This window comes from Pan paniscus, chromosome 11 (genome assembly GCF_029289425.2).
Source record: "Pan paniscus chromosome 11, NHGRI_mPanPan1-v2.0_pri, whole genome shotgun sequence".
In the NCBI taxonomy this organism is placed as follows: Eukaryota; Metazoa; Chordata; class Mammalia; order Primates; family Hominidae; genus Pan; species Pan paniscus.
In genome coordinates, this window is record NC_073260.2 from 72573818 (window position 1) to 72597050 (window position 23233).

General features: G+C 34.1%; 1 long non-coding RNA gene across 1 annotated transcript in view; it reads left to right on the forward strand.

Annotated features, from left to right (window-relative positions):
* Window positions 1-22842, forward strand: part of LOC117981708 (uncharacterized) — a 45116-nt gene extending 22274 nt beyond the window's left edge. Inside the window, exon 3 of the long non-coding RNA XR_004673327.3 lies at window positions 21901-22842. This is a non-coding gene — a long non-coding RNA (uncharacterized LOC117981708). The remainder of the gene's footprint in view (window positions 1-21900) is intronic.
* The last annotated feature ends 391 nt before the right edge of the window (window positions 22843-23233 follow it).

The window sequence follows — 23233 nt, forward strand, 5'->3', positions numbered from 1 at the left end:
AGAGACAAACAATGTAGGCTTCTATTCCACTATCTTGCTCTGTTTCTTTGGGTAACCTTAAAATCTTGATGATAACAAGTCTTCCAAGCCATGAACATATGATGTCTTTCTATTTATTTAGTCTTCTTCAACTTCTTTCAGCAATTTTTTAAATTTTGTTTTTCAGTAATCAAAATACAAATCTTGCACATCCTTGTTTAAATGTATGCCTATGCATTTTACTCTTTGGGGTGTTATTGTGAATATAACTGTTTTTTGTAATTTTTGATTCAGATTTTTTATTACTGCTGTGTAGAAAAAAACTAATTTTTTTATTGGTCTTGCACTCTGCAAATTTGCTGAATTCATTGATATGTTGTAGTAAGTATGTGTGTGTATGTGTGTTGTGTGTGTGTGTTCTTCGGGTATATATATAATCATATTGTAAATTGATGTATTTTTACTTCTTACTTTCCAATTTGAATGCTTTTTGTTTTTATACCTAATTTTTCTAGCTAGAATTTGTTATATAAGATTGCATAGAAGTGGTGAAAGCAGATATATTTGACTTGTTCCTGATCTTAGGTGTAAAACTTTTGGTCTTTCACCATTAAATGTAATATTACTATGGGCATTTCATAAATACATTTTATCATGTTGAAAAGTTCCCTTCTACTTCTTGTTTTTCTGAGTGTTTGTTTTTTTAAGTGTCCAATTTTGTCATTTTTTATGCTTCTATTGATATGATCATATTTTTAAAACTCTATTAATAAACTATGTCATATTGATTGATTTTGTTATCATTTGGTAATGATATGCTCTTGGATTTGGTTAACTAGCATTTTGTTGAAGGTTTTTATATTTGTATTAATAAGAATTGTTGGTATATAGTTTTTGTTTTTCTTGTGTGTCTTTGTCTGGCTTTGGTATCAAAATAGTGGTTACCTTATAGAAGGAGTTAGAAAGTTTTGCCTTCCCTTCTATGTTTTGTAAGAGTTTGAGAATAATACATGTTCTTTAAAAGTTTGCAGAATTTACCATTGAAGCTATCTGCTCCAGGTATTTTTTCTGTTGGGAGGTTTTTGATTGTTGATTAATCTTTTTAGTTGCTACAGATATTGTTAGAGAATCTACTTTTTTCTTCAGTCAGTTTAGGTAGTTTATGCATTTATGGAGATTTATTCATATCATCTAAATCATCTAATTTGTTGGTGTACAATTATCGATAGTATTACTTTACACTACTTTTATTCCTGTAAGATCTGTAGTAGTGTCACCACTTTCATTTCTGACTTTGATAATTTCAGCCTTTGGATCCTTTTTTGGTCAGCCTAGATAAAAGTTTGTGAATTTTGTTGATCTTTTAAATAATAAATTTTGTTAATTATCTATTAATTTTATTTGATCCATTTCATTAATATCTACTAATTTTTATTATTTACTTGTTTCTACTAGCTTTAGGTTTAGTTTATTCTTTTCTATTTCTGAAAGCATAGATTTAGTTTATTTATTTTAAATCTTTATTTTTTCCAATATAGGTATTTATAGCTGTACATTTTTCTTTGAAGAATACTTTTGTTACATCCTATAAGTGTTGGTATAATGATGTGTTTTCTTTTTTATTGATCTCAAAGTATTTTATATATTTTTTGACTTACAGGTTTGTTAAGAGTGTGTTGTTTAATTTTCACATATTCATGAACTTTCCACTTTTTCTTCTTTTATTAATTTCTAGCTTCTTTGTATTGTGGTTGAATAAATTTAAAAACTATGTTTTATGATTTCAACCTTTTTAGATTTATTGAGACTGGTAACATGACCTGATGTATAATCTATCCTGGGGAATATCTCATGTGTTTTTGAGTGTGGATCTCTTTTCATTTGTATTACTTGGAGACAACTGAATGTCTCAGACTTGTGGATTCATGAGTTTCATCAAATTTGGGAAATTTTCAGCCATTATTCTGAAGCCATTATTCTGTTTACCTCTTTCTTCTCCTTCTAAGACTCCCACAGTGTGTATGTTGGTTCACTTGATGGAGTCACAGAAGTCATTTAGGTTCTGTTCACATTCCTTTATTATTTTTTCTATCTGTTTTTCAGACTGGGTAATTTCAATTGTTGTATTTTTAAGTTTCCTGACTCTTTATTTTTCTGCTCAAATCTACTGTTGGGGCACATTGCATTCTAGATTCCACAGTATATGTAGTGAATCTTCCATGCTCTGTTTCCTCCAAAAAGTATTCCTCCTCACCCTCTACCTTTCCAGGCTTTGGGTCTGTATGCTGCTTGTCTTGCCCACCTTTTCTTTTCCTGCATGGATATAGATAGTATACTTCTTTAAATGCTTTTAACAGATGTCACTGAGAAAGTTGCTCCTGATAGGAGTGAAAGCAAGGTCAACTTTTGTGCTTGTCCATTAGTGAATAATTCAAAAGGCCAAAACACACAACCACAATTTATTGGGAGCAAAGTTTATATTCTACCCTCCACCGCCTACCCCCAGTACCAGTAAGGCACACCCTGAATGATGATCACCTTTCCAATGGCCACCACAGCACTGAAGACTGGGGGTTGGTAAGCAGCTAAGCAAAAATGCCACAATGTTTTCTTACCAAAAATTCGCAGCCTTTTTCTTCAGTAAGTACTCATTTGGTTGATATAAGTTTCTGACTAGATTTTAAAGTTTCAAAATAGTTGATTTTGTCAGTTTTTGCCATTTAATTGTTGTTTCCAAGGAGGAAATAATTACTGGAGCATCCTGCTCCAGCATTCTTATGATATCATCCCTCCTGAATTACGAATTTTGGCACTGTATTTTCTTTTTTATTCATTAAAAATATTTTTCTAATTTTTCTTATGATTACTTTTTTTGACTTGTGGCTTATTTAGAATTGTGCTGTTTACATTTCAAATACTTTATCCACATTCTTTATACTACTAATTACTGTTTAATTGTATTTTGGTAAAAAATACTCTATATTAGTCATTGTTTTAAATTTATTGGGACTTGTTTTATGGCCTTACTTATGGTTTATCTCAGTGAATATTTCCTATGCATTTGAAAAGAATGTGTATTCTGCTGTTTTGGGGCATTGTGTTCAATGATGCCAAATAGGTCAGGTGGGTTGAATGGGCTTTTATGTCTGTTTACTTCTAGATTTCTTTCTATTTGTTCCATCAATTACTGCAAGATAAGTGTTTAATTCTCCAAGTATAATTGTGGATTTATCTATTTCTCTTTCTCTTTTTGTAGGTAAAATTCTTTAATCAGATACAGACACCTTTAGAATTATCATGTCTTTTTTATAAATTGATCTTTTTATCGTTATGAGTTGTCCTTTCACTCTGGTAATCATTGTTATTCTGAGGTGTACTTTGTTTATTATTAATATAAATTTAATTTGGCTCCTTTAGTGTTTGCATGGTATGATCTTTTCTATACTTTTACTGTTAATGTAGTCTGTGCCTTTATATTTAAAGCTTGCTTTCATAGACAATATGCTCAAATCTTTTAAATAAGGTGTTTTACAGTTTAGAGTTAATGCACTTATTGAAATGTTTGAGGTTTAGTCTACTATCTTGCTAGTTATTTTCTATATGTTCTATCTCTTCCTTCTTTTCTTTTAAATCTTCTTCCTTTGGATTAACTGCATAACTTATAGGATGCCATTTTATTTCTATTATTGACTATGGCATAAGCAGCGAGACAGTTACAGAGAATTTTCATTTTTTTCTTTGTCACTTTTAAGCTTATTTATGACAGTTGTATAATAACCTTTCTTCTAGTGATATTTTAGTAGCATTATTAAGTCATGGCACACTTCTTGGGTCTCTATTGAATACTCCAGCTCATCAAAGAGAACTCTTCATTCTGGCTGGTTGGAACTCAAATGCCTCCTAGCCCTGTGTAAGCTTTTGGAATCAATCATCTTGGATTTTTAGTAACTCTTTGTTAGGCCCTGTGGTGTTTTGTCTTACACACACACTGCTCAATATTCAGCAGAGAATCAGGGCACCCAATGTATATTTCTGGAGCTGATTTTCTAAATGGGTTCTTTCTTTCTAGAATCCACAACCTTCAGTCACTTCAGCCTCCCTAAATTCTGATCTCTATTTCCTCAAATCAGTGAGATCCTCATCCTCCCCTTTGGGAACTTCCCTCGTACTAGCTTTGTTCAGAATGTTCCTTTGAGTGAAAAGTCAAATCAATGCCAGGGCTTATCTTACTTGTTTTCTTATTTGTCTAATTTCAGGTTCTCAGACCTGTATTTCCTCAAGTATAAAAATGCTTAACATTCTATAGGGCAAAATACTTAGCCAACAACTGTTTGATTTTTAAGAATAACCACCTTATGTGAGAAAGGAATAATACAAGTGGCTGCAGGAGAATAGAAAATTCCAGGCAGCAGTTTCACATGACTAGAATAAGGAAACTGCTGAAATAGCTACATAAACTTGGGACTGATAAGACCCTGAAAAACCAACGTGTGGGCTAAGTTAGCTAAGACCAATTGGACCCAACATGGCACTGGATTTGACCTAGGTTTCACCCAGTACCTCTTATATGCTCATTAACATACTAAATCACAGCCCACCAGTGCTGTAACAGTTCTACAAGCACCCACATTTGGTGTAAAATGGGTAGCACAACAGTTCTAAGCAATTGCTACTATTTTCCAGGAATCTTCATGAATATTTCACTCCTTGGCTAAAGAAACCCATAAAGGTAGAAGTCCCACAGCTCCGTGTGTGTGACTTTCTCTAAGTGTGCCCATGCTCCCCTTTCTTGAGTGTACTTTTCACTTTGCAATATATTTCCATACTTTTACTATTTTCCAACTCATCCTTGAATTCCTTCTTGCAACAGTGTCAAGAGCCTAGACACCAGATGTGTCAAGATTCCACTGGCATTTGGGGACATCCCCTAGCCCACTGGTATCATATAGACTGAGAAACAGTTTAATTCATTCTGTAAGATACACACACACATACACACACACTATTTTGGGGGTGTAATGACATTTATTCATTTAATCTTATAGATCCTTCCTTTTTAGTTTATGGATCATTGCTGATTTCATTAATAGAATTTTGCTCTTCTCCAGACATTCTTGGGTTTCTTTAAAATAATAGGATCACAGCTGAAAATAAAGTATGCACTGATCACTGATAAGTTTAGGGAATACCGATATACTTTTTAATATAATATGTAAAGAGGACTAAAATTTTTTTGGAATTATTTAATAGGAATTGTGAAGAGAATTGACATCTACTGAGTGCCTATTAATACTAACAACTTCTAAACTTTTTTTCAGAAATTACTATATATTAGGTACTATGCTAAGCAAGTTACATTTATTATCTCATTTGCTTTCCACAATAATTCAAAAACGAGTTTCCTAGATTTAGAGTTGATGAGATCAAGGCTCATAAAATGAGGAGCTGAAGGGCTCAAAAGAGATTGTCTAATCCTTGAACTTATGAGAGTTAGACAGCAAATTATTCACACAACTAGAAATGGCAAAATCTGGCAAAATATCATGTCTTTCAATTTATTGCTTTTCTTCATAACTTATTTATCTTACATTGCTAATGTCAGAATATTAATATTGTAAATACATTCTCCCTTGTGTCATAATTTTGATAATTCTTCCAGAAAATGGAATCTACGATGGATTTTGTAACTTTGCTAAGACACTAGCTAAAGTAGAATTAGAATACATGATACATGATTCCTGATTCTCATGGGGCTTTCTCATCCCTTGACGACATAAGTTCATTTTCCAATTTTAGATACTTGGCCAATTCAAATGAAAATTTTAAAATGCATTTTCTGCTTATTTTAATTTTCTTCTTAATGCCATATTTCCTATGGCTAATGTACTACAGGGAATGTAGAAGCTACTAGTGTCAGTGAATGTTTAACAGAATATCTCTTCTTGGAAAATGGAGTCTCTTTTTAATACAACAAGTAAGGAATTAAATTTGTAGAAAGTTTTCTTTTGACATGTAAAGTTTGAGAGAGATGTTTCTTATCAATTTTAAACATCTTAATTCCTTTTATAATAATTAATTTTTATTTTTATTTCAATATTTTTTGGGGCACTGGTGGTTTTTGGTTACATGGATAAGTTCTTTAGTGGTGATTTCTAAGATTTTGGTGCACCCATCACCCAAGCAATGCACATATTACCCAATATGTGGTCTTTCATCCCTTACGCCCTTCATCCTTCCCGCTGAGTCCCCAAAGTCCATTATATCATTCTTATGCGTTTGCATCCTCATAGTTTAGCTCCCACTTATAAGTGAGAACATAATGATATTTGGTTTTCCATTCCTGAGTTACTTCACTTAGATTAATGGGCTCCAGCTCCAACCAAGTTGTCATGAAAGACATGATTTCATTCCTTTTTGTGGCTGAGTAATATTCCATGGTGTATATATACCTCATTTTCTTTACCTGCTCACTGGTTGATGGGCACTTAGATTTGTTCCATTTCTTTGCAATTGCAAATTGCATAGTTAAAAACAGGAGTGTGCATGTGTCTTTTTCATATAATGGCTTCTTTTCCTTTGGGTAGATACCCAGTAGTGGGATTGCTGGATCAGATGGTAGTTCAACTTTTAATTTTTTAAGGAATGTCTATACTGCTTTCCATAGTGGTTGTACTAATTTACATTCCCACCAGCAGATTAGTGGTGTTCCCTTTTCACCACATTCATGCCAACATCTATTTTTTTTTTTTTTTTTTTTTACTTTTTAATTGTGGCCATTCTTGCAGCAGTAAGGTGGTATCTCATTGTGGTTTTAATTTACATTTCCCTGATAATTAGTGATGTTGAGCATCTCTTCATCTTTGTTAGCTGTTTGTATATCTTCCTTTGAGAACTGTCTATTCATGCCCTTTGCCCGCTTTTGATGAGATTGTTTGTTTTTCCTTGCTGATTTGTTTGAGTTCCTTGTAGATTCTGGATATCAGTCCTTTCTTGGATGCATAGTTTGTGAATATATTCTCTCATGCTGTGGATTGTCTGTTTAATCTGCTGATTATTATTATTTGCTGGTCAGAAGCTTTGTAGTTTAATTAGGTCCCATGTATTTATTTTTGGTGTTGTTGCATTTGCTTTTGGGATCCTAGTCATGAATTTTTTGCCTAAGTCTATGTCTAGAAGACTTTTTCCAAAGCTATCATCTAGAATTTTTATGGTTTCAGTTCTTATATTTAAGTCCTTGATCCATCTTGAGTTGATTTTTTTATAAGCCGAGCAATGAGGATCCAGGTCCATTCTTCTACATGTGGCTTGTTAGTTTTCCCAGCACCACTTATTGAATAGGGTGTCCTTTCCCCAATTTATGTTTTTGTATGCTTCATTGAAGATCAGTTGGCTTGAAGTATTTGGCTTTATTTTTGGGGTTCTCTATTCTGTTCCTTTGGTCTACATGCCTATTTTTATACCAATACCATGCTGTTTTGGTGACTATAGCCTTGCAGTATAATTTGAAGTCAGGTAACATGATGCCTCCAAATTTGTTTCTTTTGCTTAGTATTGCTATGGTTATGTGGGCTCTTTTTTGGTTCTGTATGAATTTTAGGATGGTTTTTTTCTAGTCCTATGAAGAATGATGGTGGTATTTTGGTGGGAATTGCATTGAATCTGTAGATTGCTTTTGGCAGTATGGTTATTTTCACAATATTGTTTCTACCCATCCATGACATGGGATGTGTTTCCATTTGTTTGTGTCATCTATGATTTCTTCCAGAAGTGTTTTGTAGTTTTACTTATAGATTTCTTTCACCGCTTGGTTAAGTATATTCCTAAAAAATTTATTTTATTTATTTATTTTTGCAGCTGTTGTAAAGGCATCGAATTCTTGATTTGATATTCAGCTTGGTCATTGTTGTTGTATAGCAGTGCTACTGATTTGTGTACATTGATTTTATATCCTGAGTCTTTACAGAATTCACATATCAGATGTAGGAGCATTTTGGATGTATCCTTAGGGTTTTCTTGGTATACAGTCCCATCATTGGCTAACTGTGACAGTTTGACTTCCTCTATTTCAATTTGAATGCTATTTATTTCTTTATCTTGTCTGATTGCTCTGGCCAGAACTTCCAGTACTGTGTGGAATTGAAGTGGTAAAAGTGGGCATCCTTGTCTTCTTCCAGTTCTCAGGGGGAATGCTTTTAGCTTTCCACCATTCACTATGATGTTGGCTGTGGGTTTGTCATATATCACTTTTATTAATTTGAGGTAAGACCTTTCTATACCTATTTTGTTGAGGGTTTTTATCATAAAGGGATTCTGAAATTTATCAAATGCTTTTTCTGCACCTATTGAGATGGTCATATGGTTTTTGTTTTAAATTCTGTTTATATGATGTATCACATGTATTGACTTGTGTATGTTAAACCATCCCTGCATTTCTGGTATGAAACACACTTGATTATAATGTATTATATTTTTGACATGCTGTTGGATTCCGTTAGCTAGTATTTTGTTGTGGATTTTTGCATCTATGTTCATTAGAGATATTGGTCTGCATTTTTCTTTTTTGTTATGTCCTTTCCTGGTTTTGGTGTTAGAGTGATACTGGCTTCATAGAGTGATTTAGGGAGGATTCCTTTTTTTTTAATCTATGTTTTGGAATAGTTTCAGTCGGATTGGTACCAGTTCTTCTTTGAATGTCTGATAGCATTCAGCTGTGAATCCGTCTGGTCCTGGACTTTCTTTGTTGTTGGCAATTTTTAAAATTATGGATCAAATTTCATTGCTTATTATTGGTCTGTTGGTTTCTATTTTTCCTGATTTAATCTAGGAGGGTTGTATACTATCAGAAATTTATCCATACCCTCCAGATTTCCTGGTTTGTGCATGTAAAGATGTTCATAGTAGCCTTGAGTGATGTTTTGTATTTACATGGTATCAGTTGTAATATCTCCGGTTTTATTTCTAATTGTGCTTAATTGGATCTTCTCTCTTCTTTTCTCAGTTAATGTTGCAATGGTCTATCAATTTTATTTATGTTTTCAAAGAACCAGCTTTTAGTTTCAGTTATCTTTTGTAATTTTTTTGTTTTAATTTTATTTAGTTCTGTTTTGTTCTTTGTTATTTATATTCTTCTGCTGGGTTTGAGTTTAGTTTGTTCTTGTTTCTCTAGTTTATTGAGGTGTGACATTAGGTTGTCTATTAGTGCTCTTTCAGACTTTTTGATGTAGCCATCTAATGCTATGAACTTTCCTCTTAGCACTGCTTTTGCTGTATTCCGGAGGTTTTGATAAGTTGTGTCACTATTGTCATTCATTACAATTTTTTTAACTTCTATCTTGATTTCATTGTTAACCCCAAAATCAAGAGCAGATTATTTAATTTCCATGTATTTGTATTATTTTGAGCATTCCTTTTGAAGTTGATTTCTAGCTTTATTTCACTATGGCTTCAGAAGATACTTGATTTAATTTTGATTTTCTTAAATTTATGGAGACTTGTTTTGTCATATGTCCTATTTTGGAGAATGTTTCATGTGCTGATGAGAAGAATGTATATTGTGCAGTTGTTGGGAATAATGTTCTGTGTATATATGCTAATTCCATTTATCCTACAGAATAGTTTATATCCATTTTTTCATTGACTTTCTATCCTGATGACCTCTCTAGTGCTTTCAGTGGAGCATTGAAGTTCCCCACTATCATCGTGTTACTGTCTGTCTCATTTCTTAGGTCTAGTAATAATGTTTTTATAAACCTAGGTACTCCAGTGTTAGGTGTGTATAAATTTAGGATTGTGTTATGTTCCTGTAGGATGAATCCTCTTATCATTATATAATGTTTGTCTTTGTCTTTTTTTTTTTGCTGTTGTTGCTTTAAAGCCTGTTTTGTCTGATATAAGATTAGCTACTCCTGCTTGTTTTTAGTTTCCATTTGTGTGAAATATCCTTTTCCACATAAGGACTCACATAAATTTAGGTTAACGTTTTTCACATAAACTTTACCCTAAGTTTACATGAGTCCTTATGTGTTAAGTGAGTCTCTTGAAGACAGCAGATATTTGGTTAGTGGTTTTTTTAATTCATTCTTCCATTCTGTATCTTTAAGTCGAGTATTTAGGCCATTTACATTCAATGTTAATATAGAGATATGAGGTACTGTCCTATTCATCATGTCAGTTGTTGCCTAGATACTTTTTTTTCATTGTGTTACTGTTTTAAAGACTGTGAGATTTATGGTTTAAGGAGGTTCTGTTTTGATGTATTTCAAGCTCTTTTGTTTCAAGATTTAGAACTCCTTTTAGCATTTCTCGTTCTGCTGGTATGGTAGTGACAAATTCCCTCATGATTCATTTGTCTGAAAGACTTTATCTCTCCATAACTTGTGAAGCTTAGTTTTGCTGGATATAAAATTTTTGACTAAAATTATTTTATTTAAGGATGCTAAAGATAGGACCCCAATCCCTTTGGCTTGTAAGGTTTCTGCTGAGAAATCTGCTGTTAATCTGATAGGATTTCCTTTACAGGTTACCTGATGCTTCTGTCTCACAGCACTTAAGATTCTTTCCTTCATCTTGACTTTAGATAATAACCTGATGAATATGTGTCTTCGTGATGATCTTTTTGCAATTGATTTCCCAGGTTTTCTTTGAGTTTCTTGTATTTGGATGTATAGATATCTAGCAAGGCCAGGGAAATTTTCCTTGATTATTCTCTCAAATAAATTTTCCAAACTACTTTTAGACTTCTCTTCTCCTTCAGGAACACCAATTATTCTTATGTTTGGCCATTTTACATAATACCATATTTCTTGGAGACTTTGTTCATTATTTAAAATTCTTTTTGTCTATGTCTGATTAGGTTAATTTAGAAGTCTGGTCTTTGGGCTCTGAAGTTCTGTCTTCTACTTATTCTAGTCTATTGAAACTTTTCACTGCATTTCATATTTCCCTGAGTGTGTCTTTCATATACAGATGTTCTCATACTTTTTTTCCTTTATGATGTCTATTCTCTGGAAAATTTTTATTCATATCCTGAATTTTTTTAATGGCTTTCACCTTTCTCTGGTATCTCCTTCAGTAGATTAATAATCAACATTCTGAGTTCTTTATCTGGCATTTCAGAGAGTTCTTCTTGGTTTGAATCCATACTGGAGAGCTATCTTTTGTGGATGTTACAGAAGGCTGTTTTGTCATAGTACTAGAATTGCTTTTCTGGTTCCTTCTCATTTGAGTAGACTATTTTTTCAAATTGTTTTAAAATTTATTTTTGATTGGACTGTATTTTTTTCCTCTTAAGAATTTAAATTTAATGTTTATAGTTTATTTTAGCCTAATTTGACTCTTGGTGCCTTTAGTGGTGAACACTCTGTATGAGTTCCTTATATATAAATTTTTTGTATGCTGGCTTTCCCAGATGCTGGCTGTAGTAGTTATGTAATTGATGGATAGGCTAGTTCACTGTCTCCTATGGGGTTAGATTGGCAGGGATCTCTTGGAGCTTATTTCATTCTCTTGTGGTGTATACTTTATTTATTTTTCTCAGTATTTTATTTACTGAGTTGAGGATTCAGGTTTCAAGCCAACAGGGGAGGTATCCCTGGATAAGCACCATTTATAGCTAAGGCAGGTGAATAGGTGGGCAGAGGCCCCAGCCTTGATGAAGATGGCTGGGGGAGCTCTCAATTAGATATGCTGAGGTTTTATCAGGGTAAAAAGTGGGAGCTACCTCAGCTCCTCTTCCAGACCAGCTGGAAAGCTATCCACCTCACAGCCTCACACCTGTCACACCCTTCCAGCTATTCAGATCAGACAGATTCATTTCATCTGTAGGAAAGTTGATGTTCCAAGTAGGGAGGAATTGTGACTCTGCCTGTCATGCAGGCCTAGATCAGGGGAATGCTTCTCCCATGGGGCTGCAATCACCCTGAATTGTTCCAAGAGGGCTGTCTATAGGTTCCTCTGCACTGCATTCCCTTGGGAGAAATCCCAACTGTGTCTGCATTGGTATATCAGGGGAACAAGGACCCCTTCTCCAAGGCCTTTCACAACCACAGAGGCTGCCTCCCTGTTGGGGTAGAGGTGCAGACTTTCCCTATTGTGCCCAGCACCACAATTGTGTCTCTTCCCACCAGCAGAGAGATCTGGGACTTAAGACCTGCCATTCAGATTTTTTTTTCCCCGCAGTGCGTTCCCTTGATGTGGTGCTCACCCACTTCCCTAGGAATGGGACTTCCCAAGAAGTCCTATACTGCAGTGGTTATTATTGCTCATTCTGGATCTAGCCCCACAATGGGGCTATGAGGGTCTGGGCTGGTGCTGGGGAATGTCAGCAAAGAATCCAGTGATGTGACCTGTCTTCAAGTCTCCCAGCAGTGGATACCAGCACCTGCTCTGGTGGAAGTGGCAGGGGAGTGAGGTATAATCTGTGAGATTCCTTGGTTGTAGATAGGCTTAGTGTGCTGGGTTTCTCAAGTGTTGGTTATACTAGTAGTGAACTTGTCATGTGGACAGACTCAGGACTTCTGTTTAGCTAGGGTGTGGCAGTCAGTGGTGTTAGCTGAGATGACCAGCCATTTTCTTCTTCTTGGGAACAGTATTATTCTGCCAAGAGGAATTGTAATACTCTGAGTTGGTTGGCCTCCAGCCAGGATGTGGCACTTGCAAGACAGCCCCAGCTGCCATACTAGCAGTGGGATTTGAGCTTGCCCTAAGTTGTCCAGGGAAAGTATTCTGGTTCCTCACATGAATGGGCAGGGCCATAAAGTTCTCAAAAGTTTATGTCTTTTGTGTTAAGCTACCTGTGTGGGTGAAGAAATGCCACGAGGTAGGGGCAGGGTTAGGAGGATCTGAGCTCAGTCTCTCCTTGGGTGGGGCCGGCCCTGGCCACTGTGGGGAACCCAGTAGAGGTAGCCACTGGAGTAATGTTCCAGAGGGGAGTATGACAGTCTCTGTTGTGTAGATGAGTTCCCAAAAGGAATGGGGAGGAGTGGGCAGCAGTAAGCCTCACCCAACTCCCATGCAGTTGACAAGGCCAGTCTTGTTCCTGCATTTTCCCACTAACAGCACTGTGTTTAGATTCAGGCAGCCTGTGCACAGAACTCAGACCTGTCCCAGGCCATAAGCATCACCACAGAGATAGCAAGCCTGGCTTTCAGGCTATGCCCCTCCCAGTCCGCCTGCAAGGCCAGGCACCCAGTTTCTGCCCTCTTGTCTGTGGCACACTTCCCACTCACCCCAGTGTTCTGTCCAAGGGAATTTGTTCCCACTTGAAATTATATCACAGCATTTAATTGGGAGCTCCTTTAACCTTGCGACTCCTCCCTGAGTCTGTTGGCTGACTTCCCCCAAGGACCTCTGTGAGATACAGTTGGGAAGGGCTTCTCATAGTTCATGAGAGAGACTGGGAATGTCTGCGAGGCACATCCCACTGCTGCTTCTACTTCTACATTTCACAGCACTCCCTATGTTCATTCCAGCTCTGGGTAGGGATAAGGCCTTCTCCCGTGGTCTGGATTTTCATATTTCCCGGTGGGGTTGTATGTTTGGAGGCCAGCCCTCCCACCTCACACTCTGGAAAATTACAGTTTTTCACCTACCACACAGAGTAGGCTGTGGCCTGCTGCTTCTTACAAAGGATCTGTGGATTTTTAAGGTTTTCTTAGTAAGTTCCTGTGGTGGTTCTTGAAAAAAAATCACAATGTGATTCTCTACTCACTATTTTGTCCTTCCAAGTAGGAGAGACATGCTAACACTGTCTCCTATGCACCATCTTGAAAAACAAATAAAACAAAACATCTTACCTCTGCAAAGGGCACCCCACAAGAATCCAGGTCTCTGTGGAATATGAATTATAATCTTTGTCCTCATTTTTTATTGGGATAATCAAGAATCATAAAAGTTAGATGACTACTCCAAAGATGTACAAGAAGTGTTAGTGACTGAGAAGAGGGAAGAATACAGGTTTTCCATATTCTGGTATATTAATTTGTTATTTTTTAAAAATCAGATTATCATTAGTCCCAGTTATCTGGCCCTAGTATTTCTATTTAAGACTAAAGGAAGGGAGGAATAACTCTGGCTATTTCCACATTATTTTAAGCCTATCAGCAAATAGTGCATACTACATATTTAATTTTGAGACTGAATTGTTGAACACCAGATGGTTAGTATGATGTTATAATATGTATCTAAATATTATATTTTCAAATACTGAACATTTGACAAACCAAGAAAAGACATCATTTCTGTATGCCATGTATGCTAGATGAAACAACTGGATCCCCATCTATATCAAAATGTCTTTCTAGGGATAAAAATGATCGTAACTAAACATTGTAATCATAATTTCATGTGTCTGTAAAGCATATAAAAGGTTTTTATACGATGCTTTAAAAATTCAATTTTAAGTTTTCTGTTAGGTATCTTTACAGCCATTTGGTCCTTATAAACATCCCTTTGAATAGGTAGGACAGGTATTACCATCACTCCCACTTGAATGGTGAAAAGAAAAGTAGAGGACAATTTAACTTAAATCACTTCCCAAAAGTTGCATTGGAAGTGATAGATTTGGAACTCCTTCCAGGTCTTAACTCAAATTATGTTAATGATCCACCATATTCTTACACTAAGTCCCTTGTTATACCATGGCCTGCTCATAAGTCAGCTATTCATGATTAAGCCTCACTACCTGTAGCAGTAAAATAGAGGGAAATAAACTTCCCTCAAAAACATTGATGCTGAAACTTAGTAACAGTGAGTTTACAAAAATACTGTCACTGTGTAGTATTTGAGCCACCTGAACTCAAGCACATATAATTCTCAAGTAATTGTAATCATTTATATTCAGGCTGCATTAATTAAAAACAAAAATAAAAAAGAATAAATAAGCAAAACAAGTAAATGCATAAATATATAAAAATTAGTGATGCAGTGCACTCAACATTAAGAAAGAATTGGTAAATACTACAATTAATTCACAATCTTGGTGAAGAAAATGGTGGGTTTAAACGGTGTGGAAAATGTCTAGAGAGTTTTGATCTATATGATGTTACTTAAAATAGCATAGCTATTTGGTATAATTTTAGGACAGTTGTGTTTCTAGTATGTTATCTTCTGACATTTTATAAAGGTTAAAATGCCAATTTTGCTTTTAACTAATAATTTTGAAATTTCACTCACATGTGGTGTCACTCCAAAATACCAAGTAGTTTTTCTAATTATTTTCAACTTAGCTTTAGTTTCTTGGAAGTTAAGAAATACTGTGGAGGCTACAATAATATTTATTTCAAAAATAAATTATTACTCTATCTTCCAAGTGATTTATATACTGGCTCAGATTTTTTCACCGCAATATCAATAAAAATGTAGTGATTTGTGTTTTTGAGAAGCTTTGAAAATATTTTATTCTAAATTGAAGGAGCAATTATTGCTATATTGACGCTCAGTGTCCTTGAATTTACTCTTCTTCCAAATGTAAACTGAATATCTGAATCTGTAACAGTTCTCTTTCTACTTGTTTGCTTTAGAAACACAAAGAACACATGGTGTATCACCTTAAAAATGCCATTAATTGAGTGAAGCTAGTATTTTCCTTCACAAAACTTGGTTTTTTACAAACTTGAACACTTCCCAGACTCTGGCAATCCATTATTTACATGCTTTGCCAGTTCTGTCTAGAATAGCAGAGGTGGCCACTTCAGTGAGAAGCTGTCACTATGACTATCTTATAGTGATGTGTGTCTCTTATTCTCAATTTTCCAAACTACATTGCCATGAACTCAGTTGTGTTCCTCCAAAATTCATTATGTTGAAACCCTAAATCCCAATGTAACTGTCTTTGGAAATAGAGCCTTTAAAGAGGTAATTAATCTTAAATAAGGTAATAAGGACACATACGACTCTAATCACACAAGACTAGTGTTGTTTTAGGAAGAGGAAAAGACACCGGAGAACAAACGAACTCTCTTCAATCACACAGGACAGGATCTGTGAGGACACAGTGAGGAGATGACCACTGGCAAACCAGGAAGAGAGACCTCCTGAGAAACCAACCCTGAGGGCACTTTAATCTTGGACTTACAGCCTCTAGAACTATGAGAAAATAAACTTCTGTTTTTTTTAAGCCACCCACTCTGTGGTATTTAGTTATGGCACTTTAAGCAGACGAATCCACATGTCTATCCAACTTTTCATACCTTTCGTGACATAGACTAAGCCTTTGTTTTTCTCTTTATGCCATCCTTCTCAGAAGTGCTACTTCTTGCTGCTTGGCAGTGTCTTTAGCATTTTACCTCCCACAGAAAGATGTCATCCAAATTTTAAAAATTAGAAATGACTCTAAGTTCAAGAAACATTGTTAGAAAATAAAAAATACAATAACTATTCATTAAATAATAGATTTATGCAGTCCATATCAAATCTGTCTTTTTTTTTAAGAAAGAGAAAAAGCCATCCTAAAATGTATATGAAATCTCAAGGAACCCTGAACAGCCAAAACAATATTTAAAAAGGAGAACAAAGTTAGAGGTCTCACATTTCCTTATTTCAAAACTTATAAAGAAGTAATCAAAACAGTGTGTTACTAGAATAAAGAAGAAATATAGTCAGTGAAGTGGAATAGAGAGTTCAGAAATACACCCTTACATATATGGTCGAAATATTTTCAACAAGGATGCCAAGGTTATTCAATGGGGAAAGGACAGTCTTTTTAACAAACGATGCTGGGAAAACTGAATATCCACATGCAAAAGAATAAAGTTGGATCCATATCTTATACCACATACGAAAATTAACTCAAAATAGATCAAAGATCTAAATATAAGAATTAAAACTATAAAAGTCTTAGAAGAAAACATAGGTGAAAAGCTTTATAACCTTATATTTGGCAATATATTTTTGGATATGATACCAAAAACACTGGCAACAAAAGTTAAAATAGATAAATTGAACCGCATAACTTTTTTAAAAAATTGTGCATCAAAGGACACAATCAACAGAGTAAAAAGGCAGAATGAGAAAAAAAAATTTCATATCATATATATGATAAGGGGTGAATATCTAGAGAGAACTTCTACAATTCAACAACAACAACAAACAACCCAGTTTAAAAAAAATGGGCAAAACACTTAAATAGACTTTTCTGCAAGGTTACACAAATGGCCAACAGATAGGTAAAGAGATACTCAGCATCATCAATTATTAGAGGAATGAAAATCCAAACCACAGGCAGAAACAGCATCACACCTTTAGGATGGCTACTATAAAAAAGGAAGTAAAAAATGTTGACGATGTGGGGAAATTAGAACCTTTGTGTACTATTGGTGGTAATGAAAAGTGATTCAGCTGTTTTAAAAAAACAGTGTGTTAGTCTAAAAAATAAAAATATAATTACCAAATAATCCAGCAATTTCACTTCTGGGTATATACCTATTATGGGCTGATGTGTCTCCACAAAATTCGTATGTTGAAGTGTTAGCCCTAATAACTCAGAATATGATTGTATTTGGAGATAGGGAATTTAAAGAGGTAATTAAGTTACAATGAGGTCATTAGGTTGAGCCCTAATCCAATATGACCGGTGTCCTTTTAACAAGATGAAATTAGGACAAAGATCTACATAGAGGGAAGACTATGTGAAGACACAGGGAGAAGATAGCTATCTATAAGCCAAGTAAAGAGGCCTCAGAAGACACCAAGTCTGCCATTACCTTAATCTTGGACTTCTAGCCTCCAGAATTGTGAGAAAATAAATTTATGTTGGTTAACTCACCCAGTTTGGGGTCTTTGTCATAAAAGCCCTAGAAGACTAATACAATACCCTAAAGGATTGAAAACAGGCATTGTAATAAATATGTGTACACCAATGTTCACAGCAGCATTATTCATAATAACCTCACAATAAGTATCAACAAAGTGTCCATCAACAAATGATTGGATAAACAAAATATGGTATATACATGCAATGGAATATTATTCAGCCTTAAAAAGGAAGGAGATTCTACCACATGCTACAAAAATGGATTAACCTGGAGGACATTATGCTAAGCTAAGTAAACCCATCACAAAAAGACAAATACTATATTATTCCACATATATAAGGTACCTAGAGTAGTCATATTCATAGAGGCAGAAAGTAGAATTGTGGTTGCCAGGGACTGAGGGGAGGGAGAAATGGGGAGTTGTTACTTGATGGGTATATACAACAATGTGAATATACTTATCACTACTGAAAAGGTACACTTAAAATTGGTTAAGATGGCAAAATGTGTGTTGTGTGTATTTTTCCACAATTGAAAAAATATGTTTAAAATACAGTTAGAAGGAATACGTTCATTTAAGATTGGTGGAAAAGTCATTGCAATTTTCACCATAAAAGTAATGGCAAAATCCACAATTATTTTTGTACCAACCTAATAGTATTTGATAGTAAAATGGAGAAATTATAGTTAACAATGATTTATTATATATGCCAAAATATAGCTGGAAAAGAAGAATTGTAATGTTCCCAACACAAAGAAAAATGTTTGAGATGATAGATATCCCAGTTATCCTGACTTGATCATTACACATTGTAAACATGTATAAATGTAACAAGTGTATTTTCAAAATATACACAACCATGATATAACAATAAAAAACAGCAAAAATCAAAATCCAAATAAATGAAAAACAAGTTTATGCAATGTGGTGGTCCTGTAGCTGTTAGTGGCTGCATGCTTTTAACATCAATATGAGTATTGATTTGGCTGTACTATTAATTATCAAAATTGGAGTTACCAGTTAGCTAAAGGATATCCAGCTAAATTTGAATTTCTGATAAACAATGAATAATTGTTAGTATCAGTGTGTGTCAAATGTTATATGGCACATAACTATACTAAGATAAAATTTGTTGTTTATCCAAAATTTATGTTTGAGTATTCTGTGTTTTTATTTGCTAAATGTGGCAAACTTAACACAAAGAAATGTGTATTTTATATTTATATATTATATTTTTCATGATACTTTACCAGAGGAAAGCTCATGTTATTCGATGTAAAAGAGATATAGTATCTTATATTTGAGTATTTGGAATTATAAAGGGAAGGATATCTGGAATGTCAAATTTCCCAGTGCCAGCCACATTTGAATGCCATAGGTGACCCTGGTAAAAAAGTACCTTCCACAAATATCTCTTTCCAGTTTTAACTCTAGTATCTTATTTACTCTCCTTTGGCACTTCAAGTATTTCTATATTTAAACCTCTCCTACCTCTTTTTGAAATGTGATTTTTTGGTGGGGGTAATATCTTAAAAGCATTTCTTCGGATGTAAGATAATTGTTTACACACACATACAGACATTCACAAACACACACACACACACCTTTATTTCTGGGATAAAATAAATATATTAAATATTGAGTCAAATTTTTAAAAAGTGTGTTTAATTGACAACTAATCATTGTCACCTTAAATTAGCCAATCAAACAAAATAGTCAAATACCAAAAAGGTGACAGTGGAAAGCACATGTAACTTATAATCAGAAACTCTTTGCTATTTTATTGGCCTGGTGATCATGGACAAGTCATACAGCCTCTTTAGTAACATTGGCATCATAATAATAATACCTACTACTCAGGATTATTGTGAAAATTGAAAATGGATGTAAAAATTATATATCAACTTGTTTCATATACAAAAATATGTAGAAAGCTATTAGTTTATGAGGGCTTTCGGAGGTGTAAATGAGAATGGGATTAATTAGAGTCTGAAGTGCTGCCCTTGTGGGGAGGGAAGAAATTGAGTTAGAGTACTCAGGAAGTGAAAAAGAGAAACAGACAAAAAAATAGAAAAGAGGCAGACACAGTGGCTCATGCCGGTAATCCCAGCACTTTGGGAGGCTGAGGCAGCAGGATTGCTTGAGCCCTGGAGTTTGAGGTTATAGTCAGCTATAATCACACCACCACACTCCAGACCAGATGACAGAGTGACACTGTTTCAAAAAAAAAAAAAAAAAAAGAAAAGTTGAAAACTATTAAAGTAACAAGACAAATCACAAACTTTCTATGTATTTCTGGGTCTTTCTCACTTCGGATATGAGAAATTAACAGAGAAACAGAATCAGCTGTTTGGAGTAGAGAAAATAGAAAAGAGAAGGCAGCAGTTAAAGTATAGGAGAGATTCCAGATTATTTCCATTATCTCATTATACAGATTAATATTAATACACAGAATATACTCTGGAACAGAGAAGAAGAAAATACCATATATTGAACAACTGGGAGCGAATTATTTCATTAAAATTTTCACATCCACACACTTACTCAATACTTAAGAAGATATGGCAATTGTTATCTCTACTTATGAATCCCATCTTCATGCTAACAATTTGCATTAGTACATTAGGAGATGGGCAATTTTACATGAAAAGATAATTTTTTTAAGTTTTAAAATTTTGCAACAATGTGTTTTTGGATGCTATATTATATTGAACACTTCATCAAAATAATGAAGTTAATACAATAACTTTAGTAGATGTATTCAATGAGAAAAGGGTGACATTTTAATAAGCAGTGTATCTACCTGGAAGCAATTAAAAATGGATACCCATCTTACACTATTTATAAAAGTTAATTCCAGTTGAGTTAAATAATTGATTATTTTCTTGCAACAATGCCAAAAAATCTAGGTAGCTGGTGTGTAATACTAGAAACCTACAGTATTTAAAAACTCAGAGGTAGCTAAATAAAATTTAAACCATTTTTCGAGCAAAAAAATGAGCAAAATTAATAAACACATGGTGTATCTGGAAAAAATGACAATGAAAATAGCAGGCAATGAGTTTGTTTTAGTAATACACAAAAATTCTTATAAGCTGACGAGGAAAATGACAAAATATGCAGTATAAAAATGGAAAAAAGCTATACATACTCAATGTACAAAAAGCCAATTTAAATACCTAACACTTAGAAAAGGAAAATTCACTAGTTACTAGGAAAATGGAAATGTATATAACAATGATTTAATCTGAAAAACTATACAATGTTCTAAAACCTAATGCTAGTGTGGTTATGAAGTAAAAGAATACTCTCTTAGTTGGCTGGTTGAACTGTAAAGCAATTTAACCTTGTTTAGCCTCTGTTCCAGAGGGCTCAGTGAATTAATCTTTAAAATGAGAATCTGGCGGTATCTTTCCTAGAAAGCAAATTTTTTTTAAAAAAGCAATTCCTTTTTGTAGAAAGCTATTCTATAGAAGCAAATGTGCCAATTTGTAAGAGTCTGTATATAAAGGTACCTATTGCATAATTGTTTAGATTAATAAAAAATAACAAAACAATTCTGTATATGTATGATTGCATATGTGCATACATAGTCTGTGTACATATATGCACATACATATATATGTATATGTAAAGAGAAAGCTTATAAAATATTATTTAAAATATGGAGAAAAATACATATGGACAAAGCTAAGTTGTTAATATTGGGATATTTGAGGGCATGGGGATCGGGACAGGCTACCGTAATCAGGAAGAAGAAAGGCAATAAATCAGTATTTAGAAAATTCCTATGCATGATGTACAAACTAACTAAAAATTGAATTAGTGAAACCACATTATAAATTTTTTTTAAAATGTACCTACATGTAGAGGCAATAACCTTTTTTAAAAAAAGCTCAATGAAAATAAATGTAACAATACTGAATAAAATAAATAAAATAAAGTTTTGGAGATTAAGTTGGTCATACCTCTAATATAGTCTTTACATTATTTAAAATACAACAAAAGCCAGGAGACTGTTTCAGGCCAAGTATTAGCTAATTGATAGGAAATGATCTAGAAATCTGTTTATTTAAGCTAGGCTCTTACAAGTCTTAAAGGCAAATTAGAAATATTGAGTAAAATTGCTTTCAAAGTTAAACTGCCTTTATTATTTTTTTTTCTTGGTAGTTTTCTTGACTTCACTTAATCTGCTGGAAGCTGATCCTTTTCATGTCCATGTTTAAGGAAGTGTTGAAGGTCACGTCACTCAAAGCCAACATCAGCAGGCATCCTACCAAGATAATCTCTGAAGAGGTCAGAGGTGAGAATGACACAGAGAAGAGGCAAATTTTACCAGTCCAGTTCAAGGAATTTCTCACTCTTTCTTATAAGGGAACTCTTTTCAATAGAAAAGGAAAGGTTGCCAGTAAAAAGACAATGGAATTCCTTCCATTTTATGTAGATTTATTTTTTTCATGAGAAAAAGGAATAAAGCATTTATTTTCTCAGTGTTTTAAGGAAGGATATAATGTTTTGTTGAAGGTAGGCTATTTATTTTGGGTTTACTAGTGCTGTGGACTAAATTGTATCCCCTCTCCAAACTTCACATGCTCAAACCCTAACCCCTAATGTGATCATACTTGGAAATAGGTCCTTAAGGATGTAATAAAGGCTAAATGCATTTATAAGGGTTGGACTCTAATCCAATAGGGCTGGTACCCTTAAAGAAGAGGAAGATATACAAGAGCTTTCTTTAGGCAGTGTGAGGACACAGTAAGAAAGTGATCCATCTGCAATCAAGGAAGAGAGTCCTCCCCAGAAACCAAACCCTACTAGAATTTTTATCTTGATCTTACTGGCCTTCAGAACTGTGAGAAGATAAATCTCTTGATGTTTAAGCCACCTAGTCTATGTTATTTTAGTATGGCAGCCTAGAACCTACTAAGACAACTTGTAAAACAATGTGTCAATGTGCTTTCTATTTCATTTGTATTGGCCTCTATTCTTTTGATATCTAACAAGGGTTATGAATGCTCATTTGAGTTAGCAGTTCCATCATTACCATTATTTCTAATTTAATAAGTGTGTTTAATTTCAAATACATTCTGTTCGAAATCTCCTACGATTTTATAGTGCAATTTATTTTTTATTTGTATTGAGTATTAGGAAAATAAGAATTTGGCATTTTCTACTGTTTCTACTTAAAAACCACATTCATACCATTTATGTAATGTGGAATTTGAAATGAAATAATGATGTTTAAAGCTTTGTTGATGCAAAATTCATCCTTCATATATGTTTGAAGGTGGATAATTAAAGGTTAATTTCTGGGATTCAGTATTTTAATCTTAGATGAATAAGGAGCTTTTTGAACATCAATTCCAAAATTTTAATTTTACAAACAGAAACTTTGGCTCAAGGAAATTTAAATGACTTAACCTCAGTTATACTTTTGCTAGTGTTGATAGAGGGAAAATTTGTTGGCAGAGAGGTTGTGAAAGAATAATTGAGAATTGAAACA